This window comes from Dendropsophus ebraccatus, chromosome 6 (genome assembly GCF_027789765.1).
Source record: "Dendropsophus ebraccatus isolate aDenEbr1 chromosome 6, aDenEbr1.pat, whole genome shotgun sequence".
NCBI classification, from domain to species: domain Eukaryota; kingdom Metazoa; phylum Chordata; class Amphibia; order Anura; family Hylidae; genus Dendropsophus; species Dendropsophus ebraccatus.
The window spans coordinates 138,694,448-138,712,602 of record NC_091459.1 but is presented as its reverse complement, the minus strand read 5'-3'; the positions used below and the strand labels follow the sequence as shown (position 1 = coordinate 138,712,602).

General features: G+C 49.1%; 1 protein-coding gene across 2 annotated transcripts in view; it reads right to left on the bottom strand.

Annotated features, from left to right (window-relative positions):
* The window catches only part of PUM2 (pumilio RNA binding family member 2), a 47,815-nt gene extending 36,494 nt beyond the window's left edge, over positions 1-11,321 (bottom strand). Inside the window, exon 1 of one of the 2 annotated variants that reach the window (XM_069973130.1) lies at positions 11,140-11,321. The gene's annotated coding sequence lies outside the window, so the exon portion shown is untranslated. The remainder of the gene's footprint in view (positions 1-11,139) is intronic. The other variant, XM_069973131.1, reaches the window with a different exon arrangement.
* Positions 11,322-18,155: the final 6,834 nt, after the last annotated feature.

Genomic DNA, 18,155 nt, shown 5'->3' with positions numbered 1-18,155 from the left:
GATCACTTTAGTAAAGGAGCGCTGATCTGCTACTACACGGCCCGATCACTTTAGTAAAGGAGCGCTGATCTGCTACTACACGGCCCGATCACTTTAGTAAAGGAGCGCTGATCTGCTATTACACGGCCCGATCACTTTAGTAAACGAGCGCTGATCTGCTATTACACGGCCCGATCACTTTAGTAAATGAGTGCTGATCTGCTACTACACTGCCCGATAACTTTAGTAAATGAGCGCTGACCTGCTAGATCGGGGCTCGTTTGCTGAGCCTATTACACGGCTTGACTGTTGTGCAGTAAGGGCTGTATATAATCATTAGCGATGTCCATGCAGCCCTTGCTGTATATAGTAAATAATAAACAGTATACATGACCTTTCCACGCTTCGCGTTGTTCTCTTTGCTTCTCCGCGCTCCCTGGAGTCGACGGTACAACTTCAGAGCCTCTCTCCAAAGTGACATGCCGCTCAGCCAATCACTGCCTGCGATGGTCCTGTCCCGGCCAGTGATTGGCCGAGCGGTCTGTCACTGCAAAGGCCGCCTCTGAAGTTTTACCAGCGGCTGCAGGGAGCGTGGAGAAGCAAAGAACACCAGGGAGCGTCAAGAAGGAGTGTATACAGTTTATTATTTTCTTTACAGATTCATCAGCTATGCATCGATATTACATGTATGGATGTGCGGTTGGCGGCTGATGATCTTCAGCTGATCGTTCTGACCTGTAATCTTTTTTATAAGCTGACTGTTGTCTCCAGATCATCGCTCCGTGTCCATCCCCCCTATTCCATGGGCCGATTATCGTTCCCATAATCGTTAACGATAAACGATCCAAACGACCGCTATTGCGAAAGACCTGAAATCGTTCACCCATTTACATGGAACGATAATCGTTACCTATGGTCGTTCTTGCAGTCGTCTTGTCGTCGCTACTGCGAACGACCAAACGACATCTTATTCAATGCGAACGATTTGCGATTGAGCAACAATAAAAATAGGTCCAGATCTTATTAAACGATTAACGATTTCTCGTTAGGTCATTAACTGCTGTTCAAACGAACGATTATCGTTTACATTTGAACAACTGAATGATAGGAATAGGTCCCTTAGTCTATAGAACGGTCTAAACTGTGGAGGTGCTTCTCTCTCTGCTTGTTCTAGTGACCAGTCAGGGTCTAAACCCCAAAATCCCAAATAATCAAAACTTCTGACATCAAGACTTGAGATTTCTGGGAAACTAAATAAAAACGAGGACATGGACGGACGGCAGTCAGGGAGCCGATGTGTGTACGACACCTAAAGGCTTATAAGGGCCCTATTCCACCGGACGATTATCGTTCAGATTATCGTTAAATCATTCAAATCTAAACGATGATCGTTCGGTTGAAATGCAGTTAACGATTAACGACCGTACGAGAAATCGTTGATCGCTTTATAAGGGCCCTATTCCACTGGACGATTATCGTTTGCATAATCGTTAACGATTAACGGTCTCAAACGACAGTTATTGCGAAAGACCTGAAAACGTTCACTCATCTCCATGGAACGATAATCGTTACTTATGATCGTAATTGCGATCGTTTTTTATTCGCTATTGCGTTCGTATCTATTGCGAACGACCGAACGATGTCTTATTCAATGGGAACGATTTGCGAACGAGCAACAATAAAAATAGGTCTAGGTCTTATAAAGCGATCAACGATTTCTCGTTTGGTCGTTAATCGTTAACTGTATTTCAACCGAAAGATTATCGTTTAGATTCGAACGATTTAACGATAATCTGAACGATAATCGTCCGGTGGAATAGGGCCCTAAGACCTGGACCTATTTTTATCGTTGCTCGTTCGCAAATCGTTCGCATTGAATTATGCCCCTATTCCACAGGTCGTTTAGAGGAGCAAACGAGCGCTCTCAACGCTCGTTTGCTCCTCGTTCCCCGCTCGCTGCCGCCGCTATTCAGTGCGGCTGCAGCGAGCGGGTGAGTGCAGGAGGGGGCGGCGGGGATCTGCGGGGGGGCTGCCCGGGGGATCGCTGATCGTCCGGGCAGCCCATAGGATATAGCAGCGTCTGCTGCCGATGCTCAACGGAGCGACGGCAGCAGATCGCTGCTATATCAGTCGCTTGTTTTTCAACATGTGAACAATGTCGGCTGATCGTTGCACTCTATTCCACCGGACGATTATCGTCCGTAGCGGCCGTTATCGGCCGAATACGAACGATAATCGTTCCGTGGAATAGGGCCTTTAGACGTTGTTCCGTCGTTCGCAGTAGATACGAACGCAATAGCGAAGAAAAAACGATCGCAAATACGATCATAAGTAACGATTATCGTTCCATGAAAATGAGTAAACGTTTTCAGGTCTTTTGCAATAGTGGTCGCTTGAGATTGTTAATCGTTAACGATTATGCGAACGATAATCGTCTGGTGGAATAGGGCCCTAATTCCTAGACAGCCATTGCTCAAAGTGTATGAAGGCCAGCCTAGATACATGACGGCTGAGGAACGGCACTAAGTCCTTATGACTACTTTATAGATAGATATTGATTTCTGTAGAACAGTCTAGAAGCTCTCAGGATAGAGAGTTACTTTAACCCTGCAGCCCTTCAACTACAATCGCCATCATACCTGGACAGCCAAAACGTAAGCTCTGGATCTCCAGGCATGATGGGAATTGTAGTTTTACAACAGCTGGAGGAAGGCAAATTTTACACCCCCACTTTAAAGGGGTACTCCAACGAAAATATTTTGCTTTCAAAATCAAGAAAGTTATATAAATTTGTAATTTACCTTTAAAAAATCTCCAGTCTTCCAGTAATTATCAGCTGCTGTATGTCCTGCAGGAAGTGGTGTATTCTGTCCAGTCTGACACAATGCTCTCTGCTGCCCCTCTGTCCATGTCAGGAACTGTCCAGAGCAGGAGAGGTTTTCTATGGGGATTTCCTGCTGCTCTGGACAGAGGTGGCAGCAGAGAGCACTGTGTCAGACTAGACAGAATACACCACTTCCTGCAGGACATACAGCAGCTGATAAGTACTATAAGACTTGAGATTTTTTGATAGAGGTAAATTACAAATTTTTATACCTTTCTAAAAACAGTTGATGTGAAAGAAAAAGACTTTTGCCAGACTTCCCCTTTAAAGGCTCACAGCAAGCTTGAAATCTACCTACCCTGCTTTACACTGCAGCTCAGCTTGTTTAGTCTGGCTCATGTGTAATATGTGCAATATAATAAAACCACACGTAAATAACAGAACCTTGGATCACTCCCATAGTGTAATGGGGGAGGGGGACTATGTGAGAGCACACACCGACCATAGAGCAAACCCTCTCACCTCTCTGCATACAGTCAGCTGCTAGATGTGGAGGAAGTGATGCACATACCCACAACTTCAGCCCTACCAGAATATCACCAGGCGGAGGAGGAGGCCCTAGTGTTACACAACCACAGCAGTGTGCCCACAGATGCAGGTATAGGCGCCAAACAATGCAGAAACCCGGGTAGCCATGGTACCAGACTCTGCCCACAGCTACAATAAAAAAACTAATAAAAGTTCTGCTTTAAAAGACACAAAAGAGAGAGGATGGCACCTCAGACACCCGGGCCGGCTTCCAGCAGAACGTTACTGTATGGGACACCTAGAATACATAGAGTTAAAAACCAAGAAATCCAAAACTTTTTGTAGCTCTACAACAAGGTAGGGAACCTTCGGCCCTCCAGCTGCTACAAAACTACAATTCCCATCATGCCTGGATGGCCAAAACAAAGCTTTGGACATCCAGGCATGATGGGAATTGTAGTTTTGCAACAGTTGGAGAGACGCAGGTTCCCCATCCCTTCTCTACAAGAATGAATGGGGTTATCCAGGATTAGAAAAACATGTCCGCTTTCTTTCAGAAACAGCACCACCCTTGTCCTCAGTTTGTGTATGGTATTAAAGCTCAGTTCTATTGAGGCAATGAGTTGCAATACTGCACACAACCTGAGGATAGGGTGATTGCAGACACGTTTTTCTAATCCTGAATAGAACAAAGCTATGTTTATTTTTTATCCCAGAAATAGCGCCACCCCTGTCCTCAGATTGTGTATAGTATTACAAGTCAGCTCCATTCACTATGTAACTAAGCTGCAAAAGCCACATCAAACGGAGGACAGGAAGCTGCCATGTTTTTCAAAGCCTGGACAATCCCGTTAACTAACCTTAGTGTTCAGATCCCATGAAGCGCCCCCTGCAGTAATAACAGAGCATTACACAGTGATCATTGTCCAGTCTAAAGTAATATAAAGGCAAACATGCACACAAAGGTAAAGTAGACCGAAACCTACATCGCCGTGTAAGCTCAGGCCTCAGCTGAAGGCTTCTTTACCGACAGCATGGCTCCTGACCAATACATGGGGATGCCCGACACCTCTGGTCGTGAACAAAGGTCAGCTGATCACAGGGGGGATGACTGATCCCTCCAAAATCAACAACTTTGTCCGAAGTTCATCTAATTGTTTGGGCAGATAATCTTAAAGGGCAGATATCCCCCTCTTCCATCTGTCACGTAGGATTTTGACAAGTGACTGGCCCCCAATGTCAGTGCAGAAAAGTGCACTAAAGCAAATGACTGATATCTTACAAGATGATGCACACAGCGCAGGATATGGCCCAGAGGTCACCATCTTCCACCCGCCGCCTCAGCAAGAAAAGAAAGCAGTGACTAACAGGAACACGCTTTACTTCCTGTAGTGAAAGTGCCTTTTTAAAGGGGACATTCAGACCGACACTTGAGTGACTGCAAAATACTACAACTCCCAGAATGCCCTACAGACTGGCAGCATGCTGGGATCAGTAGTGTTAGGTGACCACTGCTCTATGATGAATGAGATCTATATGGAGGTGGGGGACGTACGTCTCACACAAGATCAAGGGCAATGTCTATGTGGTATTAAAATATTCATGAGGATTTCCTCAGCTTCTTCAGTTTCCTCCCACGCTCTATAAAACGTACCAGGTTACATGTAATCGCCTCTCCTAGTCTCCTAGGGCATGTTCACACAAAGCTAAAACCTCACATGAATCGGCACCGATATGAATGGATGCCGCCTTAGGGCTGCTATAGGAGACCCATGACTGTATCCATGTGGGATACAATGGCCGATGGATCACGTTCAGGTTTGATAGAAGGTTCTGTAAGTTTGCTCATCTCTAATAGAGACGTATAAAAGGTTCGATGTCTGCGAGTCCCACAAATCTCTTGGGTGAGTGAGGAGAAGCGCTCAGCTAAGGGCTTCTCTCCCAGTCTATTTTCCTTGCTGCGAGAGACAGATCCTATAGAAAGTCTATGGAGTCTATGAAGAGTAGCGTTTACCTTCTTCCCACTTCCTCTAAGAATCGGAGGAGGTCTCAGCACCCAGACCCCGGCCTCCCAGACACATCCAGTAACATTTAAAGGGGTTATCCAGTGCTACAAAAACATGGACACTTTCAGAGACAACACGACTCTTGTCTCTAGGTTTGCAATTAAGCTCCATTCACTTCAATGGAACTGAGCAGCAAAACCTGCACCCAAGCTGGAGACAAGAGCGGTGCTGTTTCTGGAAGAAAGTGGTCATGTTTTTGTAGCGCTGGATAACCCCTTTAAAAAAAAAACCACACTGCAAACTTTTCATTGTGAAAAAGTAACCCCTCAGTGTTTTTTTAGATGTGGATTTTAATACATTATGTAAAACTAAAAAACAGAGCACGCTGCTGAGGATAGGGAACGACCCCAACCTGTGTGCGGCACCGCACAGTACATCGGGGTTATGGAAGAATATATATAAAAAAAAATATGCTCAGTATTGATGTATACCTGCTAAGTTCTAATAAACTACGTAAGGATTGAACACTAAAAAAAAAACTAAAAACTTTCCCTGAAGAAAGGAAAATGCAGGCGAATAAACAGGGACACAAAGCAAAAAAGAAGTTCCTGTGTAAGCGGCATACCAGAGCGAGAACACACGACAATGCCGGGCAAACCCCCCCCCCCCAGCCTAATTACATAGGAGCCATACACCCCCTCCCCTTCTCCACCTGACTATTGTGCTCTACCTCACGCCACTATGTCATGGAAAATGTGTATTTTCAGACCTCGCTTAGGCCGCAGCTCAGGGCTAAACCAGTCCCAGGAGCCAGGTGACCAATGAGCCTAGAAAGCCAGAACACCCCAAAGGGTAAAGATCACACAAATCTGCACAAAAATCTAAAAACACAAACCTACTTTTTTTCAGTGCAGCCCTAACCCCCCCCCCCATATCACATAGGATCATAGATAAGAATACAACTTCAATAACCCAGACAATACATCAAGGCAGTACATCTGCGCGATTCCCCCACCCCAAATTCACAGCTTTATATTAAGCTTTTATTTATACTCACCCCCTCCCCTCTGAACTGCCCAAGTAATGTCACCATACACGGAGTACAGGACGCAGTAGCCAATCACTGGCCTCTGTAGTCATGTGACCAGTGTAAGGTGGCACTTACGCAAACAGTCCTGAAGTGAGCAGAGGGGTGGGTATGTTTTATTTTTTGAACCACACAACTAGACCTCAGATGTGGAAACACAACCTTAGGCTATGTTCACACTACGTATGAGACTGGTCGTTCCGTGACCCCGGCCGGGTCACAGAACGGCCGGTCTCTGGCCGGATCATCTCCGGATGATCTATTCAGCCGCAGAGCTCTGATGCAGGCGCATCAGAGCTTACCATAGCACACAGTGAAGCGAGCGTCCAGAGCCGTTCGCTTCACTGTGTGAACTGACAGGTCTTTCTGAGGCCGGAATTCACTGAATTCCGGCCGCAGAAAAGCGCACACGATGTGTGTACGCTCCGGCCGGGATCCCATTGCTTAATAGGCTGTGTTCCACTGCGCAAAAACTACGGCCGTTGTTGCCATTGGCAACAACGGCCATAGTTTTAAGTAGTGTGAACATAGCCTTAGGGTATGTGCACACTACACTTGTCAAGGACGGAGCTTCAGAATATCATTGAGTCTATGGGACTCAATGCCCCAATTCCGTAGTGTGCACATACACTTAAAGGGGAAGTCCAGCGTCTGCCTGGAGGGGACATGGGTCAACATAACATAACATGCAACGCTGGGGTCCGCTGTCCTCAGCTCCAGTTCCCAGTCTGTGCGGGAACCTGGGTTGTGATGAGTCAAACCCGCTCAACCAGTCAGCGGCTGCGGCGGAACCCCACTAAAGCCTCTGACTGGGTGAGTGACCCTGACCCGTCACAACCCGCATCAGTGCTCAGCCCAGGAAGTGGCCGGGGGACCGGGAGGGAGGTGGGAGACTGACATGGGTCTTCTCCAGCCCTACAAAAACATGGCCGCTTTTGGCCGGCTCTTGACTTCAGATTGGGTGGGCTTTGAAACTCAGTTCCATTGAAGTAAATGGAGCTTAAATGTAAACCACACCTGAACTTGAGAAAAGAGCGGGGCAAAAGTGGCCATGTCTTTGTAGCGCTGGATAACCCCTTTAAGTTGGCCATACATCAGACTAAACCCACCTGGAAAGCAGCGTTCTCTTTAATGTCCAGACCAACAAGGTGGATACACACTGGATTACTAACACACCCCGTCCTTACTGCCACAAAAAAACGTATTCCCCCTACTACCTCGCCGAGTCAGTCAGGAGCAATAATGAATGGTCAGCCACCGACTAATGCAGGGATGGGCAAGCTTCTGCACTCCAGCTGTGGCAAAACTACAATTCCCATCATGCCTGGACAGCCTTTGGCTGTCCAGGCATGATGGGAATTGTAGTTTTGCCACTGCTGGACGGCTGAAGGTTCCCCATGCCTGATGTAATGTGTCAGCGTAAAGCTGACCACAGACACGACTATTAAATTGGCTGCCAGACACTTCACTGATGTGTTGTCTGACCGTACATTGAGCTGATGTCAATAAACACAGTGTACACAGCCATTACAGGATGAGGAGGGGGAGTCGCCACTCTCTCCACTAAAGTCAATGGCGCGGTTTACGATCGCATCCCGTTTCATCACACAAAACTGCTGTAAAGACAAATTACAGCTAAACATAGCTTCAGTTCTGAGTACCACCACAGGTATAACTACAACTCCCAGCATGCCTTCACATGCACATGTCACTCTGGGAGTTGTAGTGCTCCTTGCTGCACTCTGTACTTGTTTGGTACTCCTTCACATACAAGAAGGCAGGGGATGAATGGTTTTCCTGAGTACATTGTTTATTCAGCGTATGCTGCTGCGATGTGACCAAGACAACTCCGTCATAGGAATGTTCCTTTTATTAAAGGGGGGTCTCGTAATGCTGCACCATGTGACTAGGACTTTATCATCTGTTGGGGTCCGACCAATCCTGAAAAGGAAGGGGCCACAGTGCATAACACAGCAATAAACAGTAAACGGGCCAAATAATTAAAGAGATACTCCGGCAAAAAACTCTCTTTCAAATTAACTGGTGTCAGAAAGTCATATAGATTAGTAATTTACTTCTACTTAAAAATATCAAGTCTTCCCATACTTATCAGCTGCTGTTTGTCCTGCAGGAAGTGGTGTATTCTCTCCAGTCTGACACAGGGCTCTCTGCTGCCATCTCTGTCCATGTCAGGAACTGTCCAGAGCAGGAGATGTTTTCTTTGGGGATTTGCTGCTGCTTTGGACAGTTCCTGACATGGACAGAGGTGGCAGCAGAGAGAGCACTGTGTCAGACTGGAGGGAATACACCACTTCCTGCAGGACATACTGCAGCTGATAAGTACTGGACAACTGGCGATTTTTAAACAGAAGTAAATTACAAATCTATATAACTTTCTGACACCAGATGATCTGAAAGAAACAGATTTCGCCAGAGTACCCCTTTAACACTGCGGCCCCTTCTCTCTTTTAGGATCCATGGGGGGTCCCAGACATGGTAAGCCTATCCTAGAGATATAGCATTACTCTATAACAATTCCTATTACCGGGACTTTCACTTGTTCCATAGCTAAATATTCCCTTCTGCCACTTATTGGTTGTATCTTATTGGTTCCTGGGAAAGCTGGGTGGTCACCAGACTGACTCCCATTATAGCTCAGAGTCAGTCACTCTGCTTTCCCAGATTCCTGAAAAGCAATGTTTAGTTCTGCTGATTATAAAGCAATATAAGAAGCTAGATTGCTAGACAGAAAAGGTGACAACCCCTGTGGAGGATGTAATGGAGGCCATAAGGTTGTCACCACCTACAAGGCATTTATATAGAAACCTCATGACAGAATATTTATACATGTGTCAGCGCCCACGGGGCAAAACTGGCACCTCCGATAACCCTCCATAATGCCAGTCACCGGGAGAGCTAGAGAATCAGAGGCCAAATCTGAGGAGCAGGAAGAAGAGACCCAAGAAGATCCAAGGAGTCAGTCACAACTTCTCTGCCATGGTGGACATTGGTGAAGAGCAAAGAAAGTCATGTGGTCTGATCCTTGCTGGTATTTTACGGGATGCAAAGCTTTACTCTGCCAGGTGGGCACTAAAGTGTAATGTGTGTGATACAAGGGGTCCCTGGGGGTGCGGGCACAGAACCAGTCCTGACCGTGACCCCCAGAAGACGGACACAGGAACTATCTATAGTAGACGCCCAATGAGTGCCCGGAACTTTCTTCAACAAAAGCCATTTTTAAAAACAGAGACCGGGCCCCCATCCTGCCCCCCACAGACCGGGCCACCGTCCTGCCCCCCGGGTGCCCCCCACAGACCGGGCCACCGTCCTGACCCCGGGTGCGCCCCCCACAGACCGGCCACCGTCCTGACCCCCGGGTGCCCCCCCACAGACCGGGCCACCGTCCTGACCCCCGGGTGCCCCCCCACAGACCGGCCACCGTCCTGACCCCGGGTGCCCCCCCACAGACCGGGCCACCGTCCTGACCCCCGGGTGCCCCCCCCCACAGACCGGGCCACCGTCCTGACCCCCGGGTGCCCCCCCCCCACAGACCGGGCCACCGTCCTGACCCCCGGGTGCCCCCCCCCCACAGACCGGGCCACCGTCCTGACCCCCGGGTGCCCCCCCCCCACAGACCGGGCCACCGTCCTGACCCCCGGGTGCCCCCCCCCACAGACCGGGCCACCGTCCTGACCCCCGGGTGCCCCCCCCCCACAGACCGGGCCACCGTCCTGACCCCCGGGTGCCCCCCCCCACAGACCGGGCCACCGTCCTGACCCCCGGGTGCCCCCCCCCACAGACCGGGCCACCGTCCTGACCCCCGGGTGCCCCCCCCCACAGACCGGGCCACCGTCCTGACCCCCGGGTGCCCCCCCCCACAGACCGGGCCACCGTCCTGACCCCCGGGTGCCCCCCCCACAGACCGGGCCACCGTCCTGACCCCCGGGTGCCCCCCCCCACAGACCGGGCCACCGTCCTGACCCCCGGGTGCCCCCCCCCCACAGACCGGGCCACCGTCCTGACCCCCGGGTGCCCCCCCCCACAGACCGGGCCACCGTCCTGCCCCCCAGGTGCCCCCCACAGACCGGGCCATCTTGCTGTCCCCAGGTGCCCCCCCACAGACCGGGCCATCCTGCTGTCCCCTGGTGCCCCCCACAGACCGGGCCATCTTGCTGTCCCCTGGTGCCCCCCACAGACCGGGCCATCTTGCTGTCCCCTGGTGCCCCCCACAGACCGGACACCGTCCTGACCCCCGGGTGCCCCCCACAGACCGGACACCGTCCTGACCCCCGGGTGCCCCCCCACAGACCGGACCACCGTCCTGACCCCCGGGTGCCCCCCACAGACCGGACCACCGTCCTGACCCCCTGGTGCCCCCCACAGACCGGACCACCGTCCTGACCCCCTGGTGCCCCCCACAGACCGGGCCATCTTGCTGTCCCCAGGTGCCCACCCCCCTCCATGGCAGTCTCTGTAGTAACTTTCTCCCATCACCAGCACTGCCCTCCCCACTAGATGCCAGGCAGGCCACACACAGTCCTCCGGGCACTGCCCCTCCTGACTCCCCGGACAATGCTGGGCCCTCCGTGCCGTGCACCCTCCCGTCTCTCCCCCAGCACCGGCCGGCCCCCTCCACCCCTGAACAGCCGGGCCCAGTGCGGCCTAGCCGCCCCCCCGATCCCCGGGCTCTCCTGCTGAGCGCGCCGCGTACTCACCGCCTGGTTCGGTGACCGCTCCAGAGCGAGGCTCGGGCCGCATAGACGGAGAGTGGAGGCTGCTGGAGGCCCGAGTCACTGCAACATGGCGAGGAGGAGAGCGGCGGCGGCCCGAGTGCTGCTACTACTACTACCCCTCCTCCTCCTCCTGCGCACTGCAGCCTGGGAGAGAGGGAGGAGGGAGGCCGGCGCCTCCTCACTGCAGCCTCCACCTGACCACACTCACCTCCTCCTCCTCACACTTCCTGCTCACACCCCAACATTACTGTATACAGTGCCGTAAATCAGCTGCCCAAACCTGCAGCTGCTGCAAAACTACAACTCCCATCATGCCCCAGCAGTCTGTATCTCAGTGTTCTCTCACCTGTGGCTCTCCTGCTGCAAAACTACAACTCTCAGTGTCCCCATCTGTATGGGGGTTGTAGTCTTGCAGCAGATGGAGATCCGCAGGTGCTGTATACACCTCTCAGGCCGCTGATTCTACCTGTATAGAAGAAATCTATATTGACATGGAGGAGGTTTATCAAACATGGTGTAAAGTAAAACTGGCTCAGTTGCCCCTAGCAACCAATCAGATTCCACCTTTCATTGCAGTTAATGAATGACACTTAAAGGGGTACTCCGGTGAAAATCTTTTTCTTTCAAATCAACTGGTGCCAGAAAGTTATATACATTTGTAATTTACTTCTATTACAAAATCTCTAGTCTTCCAGTACGACACACAGCAGCTGATAAGTACTGGAAGACTGGAGGTTTTCTTTTAATAGAAGTAAATTACAAATTGATATAACTTTTTGGCGCCAGTTGATTTGAAAGAAGAATTTTTTTGAGGACTTCCCCTTTAACACTTTCAGTACACGGGATGTAATGCCTGGAGAAACAGAAGTAGGAGTAGAGAGCGTCCATTGCTGTTTATTAGCTAGAGAAGAGGGACTTCTCTCTCTGACGTTACCAGTTTGCTGCCAGGGAGAATGGGAAATCCCATTACAGTCAGCATGAGGATTGCCTTGGATTCTCCTCTTCCAGCGCTCCCCGGGGGCACAGCGTATGGATACGACTTTGACATCCAGGACTGTTATATAGCAGGCTGTTTAATCGACATGTAAAAAAGTATATATATACAGTGGTACCTTGGTTTAAGAGTAACTTGGATTAAGAGCGTTTTGCAAGAAGAGTTCACAGTTTTTCAAAATTGTAACTTGGTTTAAGAGCATTGCTTTGGTTTAAGAGCTCCCTGTACTGGGTGGGAGGGGGAGTGGGGGAGAGGCATGGCCTGCACAGGGTGGTCTACAGCCCTTATCTCTCCATAACTGTAACCCCTCTCTCCCTGGACAGAGAGTGCTGCTATACTGTGCCCACATATATCCTGCTTATTCCTTCATGCTCCCTGCACTCTCTGTCAGCCCTTGTGTTTCCCATCCTCTCCATTCCTGCTATAATCTGCCTGCACTTACACTCAGCTATACACACTGCTGCTATCATGTGCCTGCACTTACACTCAGCTATACACACTGCTGCTATTATGTGCCTACACTTACACTCAGCTATACACACTGCTGTATAGAGAAGTTTCTATCACCGTCCTCCTGCACAGCTCTGTGATTCTCACTTCCTGATTGGTCCATGCTGAACACACACCCCTTCCCCATTGCTGTCATGTGACCACACAGACCTCTGACAGCAGCCCTGCTTCTCTATTCTAGCCTGTTGTACTACACTACTGCATTATGGGGATCTGCAGCTCCATACTGTATCTACAAACTGCTGCTGTGTTATCAGGGTTATGCACTTACTATACATTATACACCACATGCTGATTGCTATACTGTACAGTAACTTATATATCACATATCCAGCTGCTGTGTTATCAGGGTTATACAGTTACTATACATTATACACCACATGCTGATTGCTATACTGTACAGTAACTTATATATCACATATCCAGCTGCTGTGTTATCAGGGTTATACAGTTACTATACATTATATACCACATGCTGATTGCTATACTGTACAGTAACTTATATATCACATATCCAGCTGCTGTGTTATCAGGGTTATGCAGTTACTATACATTATACACCACATGCTGATTGCTGTACTGTACAGTAACTTATATATCACATATCCAGCTGCTGTGTTATCAGGGTTATACAGTTACTATACATTATACACCACATGCTGCTATACTGTACAGTAACTTATATATCACATATCCAGCTGCTGTGTTATCAGGGTTATGCAGTTACTATACATTACTCCTATACAACGGACAACAGTATAATCAATAATAGTCTTTATTTAAATTCACATAAAAATTATTTCAGACAAACAATATTAAAAAAGCCATAATAGCCATACACATGGGGCGAATAGTACACAGGAAATATTTGAACAGTATTGCACAAGATCCAGTAAACCAGTTATGTTACAATCTATTAGTATTGGTTCATTGCACAATTCCCTTCAAAGAGTGAATATAATTTATATTGCACAAAACCCAGTGGCAGCACAAAAGAATTAATAGAGAAGGGTGAAATTACATAAAGTATCCAGTACCTGTGGTCAGGGTGTATGCACGCTACATTATACACCACATGCTGCTATACTGTACAGTAACTTATATATCACATATCCAGCTGCTGTGTTATCAGGGTTATACAGTTACTATTCATTATACTCCACATGCTGCTATACTGTACAGTAACTTATATATCACATATCCTGCTGCTGTGTTATCAGGGTTATACAGTTACTATACATTATACACCACATGCTGCTATACTGTACAGTAACTTATATATCACATATCCAGCTGCTGTGTTATCAGGGTTATACAGTTACTATACATTATATACCACATGCTGATTGCTATACTGTACAGTAACTTATATATCACATATCCAGCTGCTGTGTTATCAGGGTTATACAGTTACTATACATTATACACCACATGCTGCTATACTGTACAGTAACTTATATATCACATATCCAGCTGCTGTGTTATCAGGGTTATGCAGTTACTATACATTATACACCACATGCTGCTATACTGTACAGTAACTTATATATCACATATCCAGCTGCTGTGTTATCAGGGTTATACAGTTACTATACATTATACACCACATGCTGATTGCTATACCGTACAGTAACTTATATATCACATATCCAGCTGCTGTGTTATCAGGGTTATACAGTTACTATACATTATACACCACATGCTGATTGCTATACTGTACAGTAACTTATAATATCACAGATTCTGCTGTTTCTCATTGTTAGTTTTACCTGTTCTACATCATTATTTTTGAGGTGTGGAACCAATTTTCTGCATTTCAGTGATTTCTTATGGGAAAATTTGCTTTGGTTTAAGAGTGACTTGAATTACAAGCGCGTGTGGTGGCTGGTCGGAGTATAGCTCAGTCAGATGGTATACTGTCGTGACGCCAGTGCCATGTGGGCACACAGGTATGGAGGCACACCTGATTTTATTTTAGAGTGGCGAGCTATACCCTTTCCCCTGTGGCCGGTGACCTGCCGCGCTATGAGGGGGCAGTGGCGGATTATAATATGGGTGGTTTGGGCGGCCACCCGGGGCCCGAGGCTCCGTGGGGGCCCATGCCCCGCCGCCCACATTATAATCCGCCACTGAGTCTTAGTCCCCCGGCTGATGCGCGGCTTCCGGGGGTGTCCTATCCTATCCCCAGGAGCACGCGCATCAGAGAGCTCCCCGGGCACCTGTGGCTGTGACTTCCGGCGCACGGGGAGATCTCTGATGCGCCCACTGCTGGGGATAGGACGGGACACCCCCGGCAGCCGTGCATCAGCTGGGGACAGACCAGGAGGCTCGACAGGGGAACGGACTGCACAGGGGTGGGGGGGAAGAGGGGGACCATCTATAAGGGGGGAGAAAAGGGGACCATCTATAAGGAAGGGGGGGAGAGGGGGACCATCTTTAAAGGAGGGGAAGAGGGGGGCCATCTATAGGGGGGGGGGGGGAGAGGGGGACCATCTATAAGGGAGGGGGGAGAGGGGGACCATCTATAAGGGGGGGGGAGAAGGGGACATCTATAAGGGGGGGGGAGAGGGGGACCATCTATAAGGGAGGGGGGAGAGGGGGACCATCTTTAAAGGAGGGGAAGAGGGGGACCATCTATAAGGGGGGGGGAGAGGGGGACCATCTATAAGGGAGGGGGGAGAGGGGGACCATCTATAAGGGGGGGAAAGAGAGGGACCATCTATAAGGGAGGGGGGAGAGGGGGACCATCTATAAGGAAGGGGGGAGAGGGGGACCATCTTTAAAGGAGGGGAAGAGGGGGGCCATCTATAGGGGGGGGGAAGAGGGGGACCATCTATAAGGGAGGGGGGAGAGGGGGGCCATCTATAAGGGAGGGGGGAGAGGGGGACCATCTATAAGGGAGGGGGGAGAGGGGGACCATCTTTAAAGGAGGGGAAGAGGGGGGTAATCTATAAGGGGGGGGAAGAGGGGGACCATCTATAAGGGGGGGAAGAGGGGGACCATTTATAAGGGGGGGAAGAGGGGGACCATCTATAAGGGAGGGGGGAGAGGGGGACCATCTATAAGGGAGGGTGGAGAGGGGGACCATCTATAAGGGAGGGGGGAGAGGGGGACCATCTATAAGGGGGGGGGGAATGGGACATCTATAAGGGGGGGGGGAGAGGGGGACCATCTATAAGGGAGGGGGACCATCTGTAAGGGAGGGGGACCATCTGTAAGGGAGGGGGGAGAGGGGGACCATCTATAAGGGGGGGGGGAAGAAGGGGACATCTATAAGGGGGGGGGGGAGAGGGGGACCATCTTTAAAGGAGGGGAAGAGGGGGACCATCTAAAAGGGAGGGGGGAGAGGGGGACCATCTCCTATAAGATCAGCACCCTCCTCTCCTGACATCCTCTGTGCTGCTGTGACCTCCCCTATAAGATCATCCCCCTCCTCTCCTGGCATCCTCTGTGCTGCTGTGACCTCCCCTATAAGATCAGCCCCCTCCTCTCCTGACATCCTCTGTGCAGCAAGGGACCAAACATTATGTTTATTGGGGACAGTATGGGGGGGGGGGGGGGCAGTAGTGGATTATAATGTGGGCAAATTGACCGGGGGGGGGGGGGGGGCCAGGTTGGGTGGACAGCCCGGGGCCCAGGGTACATTTAATCCGCCACTGTGAGGGGGTCCCTTGGATTCTTATGACGGTGGTCCGGAGTGGAGTTGTGACCCTCTCGGACTATCGGTACCACCACCCACAGAAAGTGTAGGTGCCTGAGTAATAATCACTGAGTCCAGTTTGTATAAATAGATCTTCTTTACTGGGAGAATATTTTATACAATAGCTGATAGCAGACATTAGACCTGACAAGACAGAAGCTGGACTGAGGACCTTTAGAGTAGTAGAGCTGAGAGTAGTAGAGAGGAGTTTGTACTGAGAGTCCAGAGTTGTAAAGAGAAGTTAATACTGAAGGTTCAGAGTAGTAGAGAGGAGTAGGTCGTGAAAGTCCCAACTCAAGTAGTAATGTGCTCTGCCGGTACTTTAGAAGAAGTAGTAGTAGTAGTAAAACACTGAAGACAGTTGTGACCTGAATCCTTCACATAGGTAGCTTTGTAAAAATTCACAATTAATGCCAAGATGACTAACTTACAGTAAAACTGGCCCAGTTGCCCCTAGCAACCAATCAGATTCCACCTTTCATTCCTCACAGACTCTTTGGAAAATGAAAGGTGGAATCTGATTGGTTGCTAGGGGCGACTAAGCCAGTTTCACTTTACACCATGTTTGATAAATCTCCCCCACTGTGTAATGCTTAATTTCCCCAGTGGTGGCGCTACTGGGAAATTGAACACTTTTTGTTAATTTCCTGGCAGAGCACAGCTGGTCGCTGCAGGTTTCGGCACTATGATCGGCTTATTATCAGGGGACCCCTCTAACAAAAAGGGATTGTCTAAAAAAAATTTCTTTCAAATCAACTGGTGCCAGAGATTTGTAATTTACTTCTATTAAAAAAAAATTTCAAGTCTTACAGTACTCATAAGTTGCTGTATGTCCTGCAGGAAGAGGTGTATTCTTTCCAGTCTGACACAGTGCTCTCTGCTGCCACCTCTGTCCATGTCAGGAACTGTCCAGAGCAGCAGCAAATCCCCATAGAAAACCTCTCCTGCTCTGTAGACTGGAAAGATTATACCACTTCCTGCAGGACATACAGCAGCTGGAAGACTTGGTATTCTTTTAATAGAAGTAAATTACAAATCTCTGGAACTTTCTGCCATTCCTTGATTTGAAAGAGAAAAAAAATGGTGAACAACCCCTTTAGGGACTTCTACTTGTCTTTACTTGAAGTAAAAGAGACACGACTTGTCTAATATATAATGGATGCGGAGTGAGCTGTAACAGGAGCATCTGCTGTTGAACATGCCGCCTAACCGTGCAGCAGATTTATAGGCACCTGCCTGTTGTTCACCAGGGAACGTCCAAAACCAACCACTTCTTAGAATAGACATCGGCTCGGCTGGGAATGTAACACCTGTACACAATGGAGCCTTTAGTCACATTTATAGGAGCCATTTACTGCCACCTAATACTGGCGGTGTCTGATCTCACTCCGTCAGGGTCATCCTGTATTATAGTACTATACAGCATTGTGCTGCTCCTCTCTGTGTCCGATGTATGTGCCTCTTAAAGGGCCAGTACACATTAAACATACTTGACTCTAGTCAATGCAAATGTGAAGATGGTATCTTACCAATATCCGGTTAGGACAGGTTCACATAACAGACTTGGATATGGGTTTTGCTGTCCATTATCATCTACTTTCTACCCTCAAACCTATTGAATTCCTTCTATAGCTAAAGTGTACCTGTCCTTATAAAAAACTTTTGACCTGTTACAAAGAGGTGTCAATGTTCAGACCAGGCATGACATGTTTAGACCAGTAGTACTGATCGGGAGAATGAGACGAGGGAAGACTGCGCTCAGCACAGTCTTCTCCTAGCTCTGTGTCTTTTCTC